At 33.9% G+C, this 12,500-nt stretch overlaps 1 protein-coding gene across 16 annotated transcripts in view; it reads left to right on the top strand.

Annotated features, from left to right (window-relative positions):
• The first annotated feature begins 9,293 nt into the window (after positions 1-9,293).
• LOC118439989 (serine/threonine-protein kinase MARK2) overlaps positions 9,294-12,500 on the top strand; it is an 80,853-nt gene continuing 77,646 nt past the window's right edge. For all 16 annotated transcript variants that reach the window (XM_035862356.2, XM_035862351.2, XM_085659143.1 and 13 more), the window contains exon 1: positions 9,294-9,436. The gene's annotated coding sequence lies outside the window, so the exon portion shown is untranslated. The remainder of the gene's footprint in view (positions 9,437-12,500) is intronic.

The following is a 12,500-nucleotide window of genomic DNA, read 5'->3' as shown; positions in this document are numbered from 1 at the left end:
CTATGTGGTAGTTTATACGAGGAACTACGAAAGTCAAGAACGCGATTCTTCCTTTTCCTTATTTTTTTGGAACGAAGAGAGACGATTCTTAGTGTCGTTAGAGAAAGAAAGATAGAGTGAGAAAGGAAGGAGAAAGGGTAAAAGGAAGAAAGAGGAGAGAGAGAGAGAGAGAGAGAGAGAGAACAAAGGCAATTTCGACGGTCAATAAGCTCTTTCCGTGTGTAGTATCTGTGTATATGCGTTTGGTGCGTGCATGTGTTGTGGCGTGTGTGTTGTGCTCACTTACGTGCTAACACCTTCTCATCACACACATACACACGTTTGTGAGTATCCCTTCGAGTTTCTAAATGTCTAGCCTTCGCTAGATTCTCGACCTACGTTTGATAAAAGACCTTGTATGTACGCTCGAGCCTAATATTTCTCTTTCTCTCTCTCTCTCTCTCTCTCTCTCTCTCTCTCTCTCTCTCTCTTTTTTCCTGTTTTTCTGTAAATCTTTTCTTTAATTAATTTTAATTCGAGTGAAGTTAAATTTGTTAATCGTTTCTAAAACATAACCTCTTTCTCCAAGCTCGTATTAAATACCTGCATAATCTTAACATTTTCTTTCTCTTTCTATATTTCTTCGTTTTAATTAATTTTCATTCGAGTCAAGTAAGGTTTGTTTTATAATCGTTTCTAAAATATAATCTTTTTCTCCAAGCTCGAAATAAATGCATATACAATGTGATTCTAACATTTCTCTCTCTCTCTCTCTCTCTCTCTCTCTCTCTCTCTCTCTCTCTCTCTCTCTTTTTATTTCTTTCGCTTTAATTTTAATTTTAATTTTAATTCGTTCCGCGTAAAGTTTGTGTAAATTGCTTTTAAAACATAATCATTTTTACAAGGCCGAAATGAATGAGTATATAGGATACGCGCATAATGTAAGTACTTACATATGTGTTTTATTATTATGACTGACCAAATCGATGAAGCAATTTTAGAAACGTTTTGTAGATCTTTAACGAAACAACTAAACGTATATTTAATGAATCTATTTTATTGCTTTCTGTTATTCGTCGTCGTCTTCGTTCCTTCGTTCGTTCGTGTGATATGTCGAAAAGTAAGGTCCACCTGGAGCCACGTCGAATAATCCATCTATTTCTATCCTTGTAACTAATATCTATTAGTTTAGCCATCCCCATTGCTATCATATCTCTCTATTGGCCGATTAGTATACCATCACGCGTTCACGTATCATTCCAATCGAAATCATTTTCGCAAAAGTCCGCCCACTTGCTGCTTTTTATTCCATTGCATTTATTTAATAACGATGATCGAAGCATTTTTCATGAAGAATTAATATCGTCAGAATTAATGCTCGTGACAAAAGGAAAAAAAAAATATTTAATCGATAGAATATATAAATTTATTCAATTTCATTTATAATACATTTATTTGTTTATATAATTATATATATATATATTTAATTATAATTTAAATTATAATAATACAATTAAATCGTAATAATATTAATTTATTATTATTATAATAATTATGAAATAATAATAAATAAATGAATAAACATATATATATATATATATATAAATAATTTGTAAATTAAAAATATCGAATAATCATAGTTCGTTTCAATGATCTAAGGTCAAATGAAAAGGCAGTGACCTCCCTTCATCGATTTCCCCCTCTAACCCCTCTCGAAGGACGGACCGTCGATATAATGATATCGATGTCTTTAACGGTTGCAAGCCTATCGATCGCAAAGCTGAAACCGTTACAAAAGCGATCGATCGACTGCGTGTTATCGAGTTTTGCTGTCGTAACATTCGTCGATTCTTTCTAAGTAGTAAGTAGTTGAGTTGTCGTCGTGTCTCGTTGGCGAATCGTGAAACGAGTTGAGTCGAGTCGAATCGAATCAAGTCGAGTATAAAACTCGACTTTGCTTCCAACCGGAAGAAGAAGATATCGAGAGATCGGCCGATTTTTTTCCTTTTTTTTTTTCTTTTTTTTTTTTTTTTCTTTTCTTTTTTTTTCCTCCTGCGACTTTCGTATCCGCCAGTAGCCCGAGTATTCCGATAGAAAAGTTGTGTACGATAAAATTTCAACTTTCTTCTTTCATACGCGTTTTTATATCGATTTCTTCCTTTTTTTTTCTTTTTTTTCTATGTATATATATATATATATATATATATATATATATATATATATATAAAATAATATCGATCGATAAACATATCTCCGATATCGGGACAAAAGAGAATTTTAAAGGTCGATTCGCACATTTCACTTTGATCATTCGTTCTCGTTTCTACGGAACGGCCATATTGATTTTAATATTATTTTATATTGTTTCGATGTAAACGTTCGCAAACATTTCCGGTTTGTTCTCCCTTGTCAATTTCAGTCATTGTTCCTCGTCATACACTCGGCAACTCTTTCAGATGTAAATTACGAAAGCATTTAATGACAATTAATTAAAAGTACATGTACCTATTGATGATAATAACAGGCTTTAGATTTCGGGATGGTTTCAGTGAATTTAGAAAATATTATATTAGAAATGAAGATAATAAATAACAAACGATCTAAGATATATTAGCATATTTATTTTGTTTCGAAGCAAAATTCGATTTATAATCTTTCGTCCGCCCATCATATATATATATATATATATATATATATATATATATACAATAATTATTAATTATAACTAAATATTCAATATAAACTAAATATTCTTAAGGCGTTTATTTGATTTGGATACAATTTTAGATATAATCTTTGTTAAATTTTTCTTTTATAGGAAGATCGACGATTAAGATCGAGTTGGAACAAGTTCGATTCGACTGTGAAAATATTGAGGAACATTGTAAACATATAGTCGACTTATACCGTCGCAATGTTTACCTTTTATTTCCCTTCTATTTTGCGTTGAATCCTAAGGATATATATATATATATATATATATATATATATCCTTATCGCGTTGATAATCCTGCGAAATATTAGGTCGAAGTTGTAAACTCAGTTAGAAACTTCATCGGAACGATTTACAAAGGCGTGATACGTCGCGAGACGTCAATTGTGTAAAAACATTTTTTGCCAGCTATCATCCTGTTTGCGCGTTAATTCGACGGATTATAAAATAAACACACACACACACACACACACACACAGACACATATATATATATATAAAAGAAAAAAAAAAAATATTTTTTCTCAAATTCCATTCACTTTCTAGTTCTTCCTATCGATCTTCAAACGTTATTGATTATCAAATAATTTTTGTAAAAATAACTAAGCGAACAATTAAATAGTTAACGATTTAGTAAGGAAGAAGATACATATATATATATATATTCCTTTTTTCCTTTTCTATAGTAGCTATGATTTACTTATCGGCGTTTTATCGGCTAATTAATTAGTCCGATCGACTAATGTGTACACGCCGACTTTCGCGGAGTAACCGCGGAATCGTTTGTTCCGTACTTTCACGGCTTGACGTTACGTAGATACAAACACAAGTTTATTACTTATGTATCTTAGAAGGTGTCCAATTACAATCGGTCCCTCTATATATGTATATATATATATATATATATATATATATATATATACACATGATATATCACAATTATTATTCTATATAGTAATGCATAGAGATTTATACCTACATATGTTTATGTTAAGTATGGTAACAGAAGTATTACCAAAGGAGAAAGTAGAAAAATGAAGTATGCATAGGTGTTCTTGAAAATTACATTCGTTCGAACGTAAAGCGTACATAAATATTAACGATATCAATGATGTTTAATCGATTAAGATGGGACATCTCGTATATATATATATGTATATTTTGTGCGACCATATCTATATATGCGTGTATAGTATCTATGCGAATGTATGTGATCGTGGTCGATCAAGCAAGAAAGTATGTTTTCTTACACGAGCATTGTTCTATAACCGAACAACGTATACACACACATACACATACATACAGGTATATATACACGTACATATGTACACACAAAATGGACAAACAATCGTGGTAACTCGAAGCTGGAGTTAGACACCTTTTATCGACACCTGCTTGCTCTCCTTAGTACTCTTAAGTTAGGTCCATGTTAGCTTCGAAGTGATGACGAAGATGGTAGTATCAGTTCTAGTATACATCATTGAATAAACGCGAGTTCATTAAAAGGAGGATTAATTAATCGTTTGTGAATTCTTTTCTTGTCGCGTTAATTACCGTGCCTCAGCATTTTAATATGTACCTATTTAACATTTTAATGAACACTTAAAAATATATCTCATTATGATAAATATATTTGTTAAACTTAATCGATTCAATAATGCATACATTAAATGATTAAAAGCCGTAAAATTGTTTCGATTATTCGAAATATATTTATTTTCTATATATGTTTTATATAAATCACGTTAATTACGTTGATATTATTATCATCGGGTTGTTTGATTCGCATCGGTTCGACGTGATTACACCGATATCAGATGATACTATATATATATATATAAAAGTACGTACGGACATATAGCGTAAGTACTTTGACACGCACTACCCACTCTCTTCTTCTATGTACTGCTCCGCGCGCCTGTGCTGTAGTGACCTACTTCGTAGGGACGGTCTAGGACCTAATTTTGCCTTTACTCCGAGTACCCTAGATTTGCTTTTCTCGATCTACCGACCGAGTTTGCGCTCTTCTTATCTCCCACTTTTTCTTCCTTCCCCTCTTTCCTCTCTCTCTCTCTCTCTCTCTCTCTCTCTCTCTCCCCCTCTGTCTCTCTCCTTCGAAAGAGTTTCAAGCAATTTCCATCCGATCTCTTAGAACTTCTAAAAGTGACACGTACGTACGTACGTACGTACGTACGTAGTAAATACATATGTATGTGTATGATATGTCCGTATATATTATGTATGTATGTGTGTACGTACGTAGGTGGACTCACACAGGTGACACAAAACGTTCCTCCTCCTCCTCTTCCTCCCTCTCCCTTCTCTTTCGACTGTCCTTTTCACTTCGTCGACTACTTCTCGCCGCGAAAATTTCTCTCCTCGCGCAGTATTAATAACCTCGAATCGCGATTTACGTCACCCTGGCAGACTGGTGTACTGACCGGCCTCGAAAGACTTCTTGCATAATGCTTTTAAAGATGTTGCTCGCAGATTCGTTGTTCGTTGCTTACGTACTTACGTTCGTTCTTCTTTTTCTTCTCTGTCTCTCTTTCTCTCTCTCTTTCTCTCTCTCTCTCTCTCTCTCTCTCTCTCTCTCTCTCTCTCTCTCTCTCTCTCTCTCTCTTTCTCTAATTCTCGCCTTCTTTCTCTTTCTATTTCTTTTTTTACGACCATATTTTTCGAGAAAAAAAATAACTCTGATTTTTATAGAAACAAAACGTAACTCAAATTTATTGATTCTTTTGTTTAATAAGAAATGGAAGAAGAAGAAGAGTTCATATGCGAGAGGACAAAGAGGGAGGAAAAGAGAGAGAGAAAATAGTTTTCTTTATCGAATCGATATATCTTCAAGTTCTTGCTAGAAATTGCCATTTTATTTCACTCCCTTCGCGTTCAGTTTCAATTCCTACAATCGAATCGATAGAAATAAATTGGACGTTCTACTTGTGTGTATTTGTGGCGTGTACTTGTAACTTTTGCGCTCTCTCTCTCTCTCTCTCTCTCTCTCTCTCTCTCTCTTTCTTTCCTTTTTATACTATTTCAATGAAGTATTAGCGAAGAAGAAATTCTTCAATTCGAATGACAGATAATTAATGGAGTTGTTATCTATCGATCATTAAAATTCTCGATTCATTTCAATGGAAATTCCCCAATACACACATACACGCATCCACACGCACACAAACATCAAGTAATTTAGCAAATTTTTTTTTCTTCTTTTTCTTTTTTTTTTTTTTTTTTTTTTTTATAATTAATTTATTTAGTAGAGTCACGCGTATCAGTATAGAAGTCATTAACGAACACAGAGTTAAAAGATACAGTTTGATTTCATATTTATATAGGATATATGTGCGAGTAGGAATATTTACAATATTATTTAATCAGAAATTATTTAATTAAAGTTTATTTAAGTAAAGTTTATTTATTGTGTCAAATTTTCGTTTCATTCGATTCGAAGCAGCACTCGTTTTTAAATTTCTCTTTCATTAGAAACGAAAAGCGGACGGGCTCGTAAGAATTTTTTTGTGAGTCTACTTCCTCTCTCTCTCTCTCTCTCTCTCTCTCTCTCTCTCTCTCTCTCTCTCTCTCTCTCTCTCCCCTCTCCTCTCCTCTTTTTTTCTCTTTCTCTTTTGGTCTGGTTTCTCTCGACCATATATGCCTTCAGCATTTTATATCGGCGAGAGCAGTCGTCGTCGTCGTCGTCGTCGTCGTCGTCGTCGTGAACGTCGTCAACGTCGTCATAGTCGTCTGCGGCTTTTGTGCTGCAAGGCGGTCGACCAAAGGCGGAAGTCTACCGATATCCTCTCACTTTATGCTTTGTACTTTGACAAAAAGGGGGATGCTCAAACTACAATTTTTGCTTTTGTAAAAGTGCGTTAACCGTCTAGAGGTATTTATGATTCCGGAAGAAGAAGAAAAAAAAAACATGCTCGCCCAAATGAAAAAAAAAATTTTTTCTCTTGCTAGTTTTTTCGTTTTTCCTTTTCTTTGTTTCGACGCCTCTAAAAAATTTGTGAAAGAAAATCAATCAAATTGTTTTGTATGAATGAACGAAAGAGAGAGAGAGAGAGAGAAAGAGAGAGAGAGAGAGAGAGAGAGAGAGAGAGAGAGAAAATAAATATGAAAATTGTTACAACAGCCAACACGTTCTTTCGTAATTATTATTAGATCGATTAGATAGATACAATGGTTATTGGGATTCGGTTGATCGATCAAGCGGTTCTAAAACTCGTCAAAATTTCACTCATTTCGATTCGATCTTTTCGAACGTCTAGAGAGACTTTGATAGTTTCGTCTGCGAAAGTGTCGAGAAAGGAGAGGAAATAAAATTCAATGGGGGAAAACATTGTCGAGAGGAGATGTCGTTAAGGAGCAAAAACATATATAAGCACACAGATGTCTACAAAGAGTTTACTATATATATATATATATATATATATATATATACGCGCACACATACACAAATAGATAAATAGATAGATACATACATACGTTTGCAAATCGAATCAAGATTTTATTCCTCTCGCATCTGGCGACTTTCAGGCCAAACGATTTGTTGTTTCCTTCTTACCATTTCTTCCTTCCTTCTTTATTTATTTTATTTTTCTCTTCCGTCTTTTATTTTTTCTTTTTCTTCTTTCTTTTTTTTTTTTTCTTTTTTTCCTTTTCTCTCTTTTTTTCCCCCGTTTTCTTTTCGTTGTCCATCGCTTTGGTCACGAATCGCAGCGCCATGCCGCGCCGCTTTCTTCTCTACGAGACTAGTACGTTATTTTAATATTCATTGGATCCCACGCACGTACGTATACATATGTATGTATGTACTACGTGAGTAATTACGTTTGGAAAGGAACGAAGGAGAACGAGAAGGAAAGGAAATTCTCATGAATCTTCCAACAATATTTTCATCCTTTTCGATCTTTCTTTTACTCATTCGATAATCCAAGAAACGAGTAACCCAAAGAAAAAAGAAAAAAAGAAAAAAGAACAGAGAGAAAAAAAAATGTTAAATTCGTGAACAATCGACTAACATACGTAAATATATATATACTACTTAGAAATTCGTCGTCGTTTTCGTCGTCGTCCTCGTCGTCGCTTAGAAACGCTTAGACGCTCGATCTTGGCCTTTGAGTTACATTCCGAGACACGGCTGGTTACAAGCTATGATTCATCTCTCTCGCCTACCTGCCGAACTTCTCTCTCTCTCTCCCTCTCTCTCCCTCTCCCTCTCTCTTTCTCTCTCTCTCTTCCTTGGCTTCTATTTGGCCGGACGTATCTGTTCAATGTTTGAGAAAGACAGAGATAGATAAATATAGATAGGTAGATAGCTAGCTATCTATCTAGATAGATAGAGGGAGAAAGAGAGAGAGAGAGAGATTTATACCAAGAGCCAAAAACGTTGAAAAAGAAAAAGTTATAATTTATTTATAATTCTCTTTTTTTTTTTTTTGCTTTTCTTTTCTCTTTTTCTCTCTCTCTTTCTCTTTCCAGCTTTAAAATCACTTAAAAAAAAATGTCAAAATTTACTTGATATAATTAATGGGCATAATTTTTTTTTTATTGCGTTTTTTTTTAAATATCTTTATCCTTGAAAATTTTCCTCCTTTTCCTCCCCTTAAAAATAGGTAATAATAAAAATGGGATGTTAAACGCGGAGATTTCATCTAATCGGTTCGGACAGGTACATACGCGTATGAAATGTATCGTGATCGCGACAAGGGTCATCGTGCATAGTCGTTATCGGTGAGAATGTGTGTTGCGCGAGTTCACGTACACATATTACACACGTACGTATGCACGAATACATGTACATGCATATACATACACATATACGACGCACACACAACTTATCGGCTTGGCAGCGTGTAATTGAAAATACGCTTCGATGCGCATACCAATTAATATAGCTTGGTCTCTGTTGAGAGACGGACAGAGAGAGAGAGAGAGAGAGAGAGAGAGAGAGAGAGAGAGAGAGAGAGAGAGGGAGAGGGAGAGAGAGAGAGAACACGATTCTACTATGTGTACATATACATGTGTATTTATATGTTTGGATAATACATGCATACATATTTTACTTTATTAACTGGTCGTGCAACGTTATCTCGTTCAATATCTGATAAGCTACGGCCTTGTCTTTGCTGCGTTCATGGGATAGAGAGAGATAAGTAGATAGATAGATAGAGAGAGGGAGAGGGAGAGAGCAGGATTCTAAGAGAAATAACAAAAACCAGAAAACAGCTCTCAACTTTTTCTTTGTGATTAGTTAACGAGTTTCAATGCAAACAACTTTCCCTGTTTTTCCTTTTCTCTCCCTCTCTCTCTCTCTCTCTCTCTCTCTCTCTCTCTCTCTCTCTCTCTCTCTTTTATGCTTTAATCATGATGATCACTATCCTATTATTTCGTAGAGAAATATTGACAAATTTTAATGAAAATATCATTTCGCATAGATGTTTCAGAAATACACAACTACATGATATATATATATAAAGGATATATTGCAGGGAATCGTAAAATATATCGAAATAAAGAAACGTGCTCGGTAAAACCGTATAGGATTATATGGATAAATATCTCATGGAAGCATTTTCCCCTTTTTTTGATTCCAGGCGTAGAGAGAGAGGGTGCATCGTCAAAGCGCTGGAGGGTCTGAGGCAGTGAAACTGGCTGGCCTACAATGTCCGCTAGCATGCGGAGCACCCTGCAAACCGTTCCAGAGTCCGTGCCGGCCGACCACGTCACAAACTCCAAAGTAAGTAATTAGAAACGAAAAAAAAAAAAACAAAAAAAAAAAAAAAGAAAAACAAAAGATTTAAGAGAATAATACATATATATATATTTTATTGAGGAAGTAAGAATAAATAAATGAAAAGGAAACTAACAACAGATTACACACACACACACACTTGCGCGCGCGCGCGCGTATATTTCACAAAATTTATCAAAGCTGAGATTTAAAGGGAATCTTCTCTTCCGGAGGGGAGGATCCTCTATCTCTTTCTAACGGTGACAGAATTTTCAAGGTCATACATTGCGACGATCAACCTAGATTAAAATGAAAGGAAGAAGGATTGATCTAATTAAGAAGGGAGATAGAAAGACAGAGAGAGAAAGAGAGTAATAGAGATTTAATAACTTTTTTATTCTTTCTCTTCCTCTCTCTCTCTCCCTCTCTTTCTTTCTTTCTTTCTCTTATTTTTTCCTTTTCTAGTATCATTTCAAGCCATACCATAAAGCAATACAACCAACGATCTACTGCTCGACCTTTGAACCTTCTTCTACCACTCGAAAGGAGGATTACAAATGTCAGAAGTGCAAGCAGTTCTGCAGTAACAACAGCGAGACACAGTAACGGCAGTTAATAGCAGTAGTGAAAATACGTTCGCACTGCCTTGACTTCTGCAATTACTTTGCTATGTATATAGAAAACGTACAAATGTATATAATATATATATATATATATATATATATATATATATATATTATTGCACATATTGTTGCATAGGGTTGTCGAGATTCGTCATTTATCCCTTGCCAATTGATTTTCATTCGAGTCTTTGTTTCCCTTCCTCTCTTCGTTTTCACGGGTCAACGGGTTGTTTATTTTTTTCTTTCTTTTTTTTTTTTTATTTATTTATTTATTTATTTATTTTTTTTTTTTATTTTTCTTTTTTTCCTTTTCATCTAGAAAAAAAGGTCGTCGCTACTTTAGAATCCCTTTTGAAAATTCTGTCGTCGATAGATTTTTAATTTGTCCCTTCTTGTCCTGTGTCACGCATCATGAGCACATGTGCCCGGGGTTCGCCAGATAAATCGGACATTTTTCTACGTTTATGGTGAAATGTTGCTATCCATTGTTATGTATTCCCATACTTTTATATATACATATAGTATAAATATATGTATATAAGACAATGCTTATGGTACAATTCGTCTTCTCTCTCTGGTTCATTGGTATACAGGGTGAAAAGCAATGTTACATTACTAACAATAAAAAGCTTTAAAGGGATTAAACCGATTAAAAGAAAGATCTTTATTACAAAATATATATCTTTTTAGCGATGGCAAAAATTGACAAAGGAATTGATTTTACATCGATCTAATCGTTATTAAACGATCTAATCGTAATTAAACGCAAAGGTGTATCGAATGGGGGATAGATTGTTATTAAAGTACGATAAATACATTAATTAAATGTTCAAGTCCATCGGCAAGTGGAATTGGAAGGCATCCCAACGAGACATATTTTCATCCTGATTATGCAAACGAATTTAGCTGTTTTATTTCTATTTTTTATATATATGTATATTACATTCATACATAAAAAAAAAATATATATATATATATATATACAATAATCAATAATATATATATAAATCTTATTAAACGTTTTACTGCGACGTTATTAATCATTGTCAATAGAATTTTCTGTCGATTTTTGTTAAGAAATAAGACAGCTATTTATAGAGTACTTACTTTGTTAGAAATCAAGTAACATATACATATGTACATAACTTTTATATATATATATATAAATTATATTTGTCCATTCAAAGGTAAAACTCTAATTCTATTTAGAGAGTGTAATTTTTTTTTCTTTTTTCTTTTTTTTTTTTTTTTTTTTTTTCTTTTTTTTTCTTTTCTCGACACGACCAGATTTCATTTGGTTTTCTACCATCGGAAAGAAGTCGTACTCGATGAGAGAGAGACTACTCCGGCCGACAGGTTTTCTCTACTAGTCAGTAGTAGTTGTCTGCTTTCGAATTTTCTCTAGACGGCGTTGAGGTTGTTCTCTTTCTCTCTTTCTTTCTCTTTCTCTTTTTTTTTCTCTCTCTCTCTCTCTCTCTCTCTATCTCTCCGTTTCTCATTATTGTTATCGTACTTCGAGCTCGTTCGATTCTCTAACAGAGCCATTTTTATTGATTTACCAATCGATCGATGTTGATATTAACAAATTAATACAGTATCTACCGTAGTCGTTCACTGTGTATACGGATTCGATTTCTCCTCTCTCTCTCTCTCTCTCTCTCTCTTTCTCTCTCTCTTTCTCTCTCCCTTTTTTTTTTCTTTCTTTTGTTACTTTGTTTCTTTTCCTTTCTTTTTTTTTTTTCTTTTTTTCCTTTTTCTTTTTTATCAACAATCTCTCTTCTCCGTTTCGTTTCCCAACGTTCCATGCTCGAATTGAAACGTGTTTCACCGACTGAAAGGAGCTCTACGTACGAACATATATATGTATGTATGTACGTATGTATGTACGTATACATAGGTACATGAATACATACGTAGATACATAAGATACATACGTACGTTCGTTTAATCGATAACTAATTTATAGACGCCGACTCTCTGAAAGGAAGCAGTTGGAAACGAAACGAGGTTGGTAGCACACCTAAATAGCACCTTGTCTGATAGTTCATCGGGCATCGCATATAGCGCTCCGCTTTCGTACTTTGACTTTAACTGAGATACCAACCGGCATGGATCGATAGATTTTCGTGTTGTATTTTTCTTCCATCTGTCGGTCGACTTCTATTTTTCTTACTTTTCTTTTCTTCTTTTTTTTCTCCTCTCTTTTTCTTTTTCTTTTTCTTTTTTTTTTTTAAATCGATTCTAAGAAATATAAAAATGTGATAATTCGTGGAACAGATAATAGATGATATTAATTACGTTAAAATGAATCGGATCAATTAAAAAAATCGCTTGTCGCACTAAATTTCTAATTAAAGTAATTCGTACTCGAACGTTCATTTTTTTCTTTCTTACTTTTCTCTCATATCATTTGACGATAATTATTGATTCCAGTCAACATATATATA

Source organism: Vespa mandarinia, chromosome 9 (genome assembly GCF_050613455.1).
Source record: "Vespa mandarinia isolate Hongniang chromosome 9, ASM5061345v1, whole genome shotgun sequence".
In the NCBI taxonomy this organism is placed as follows: Eukaryota; Metazoa; Arthropoda; class Insecta; order Hymenoptera; family Vespidae; genus Vespa; species Vespa mandarinia.
Note: the sequence above shows the minus strand (reverse complement) of the source record. Positions and strands in the feature narration are given on the sequence as shown.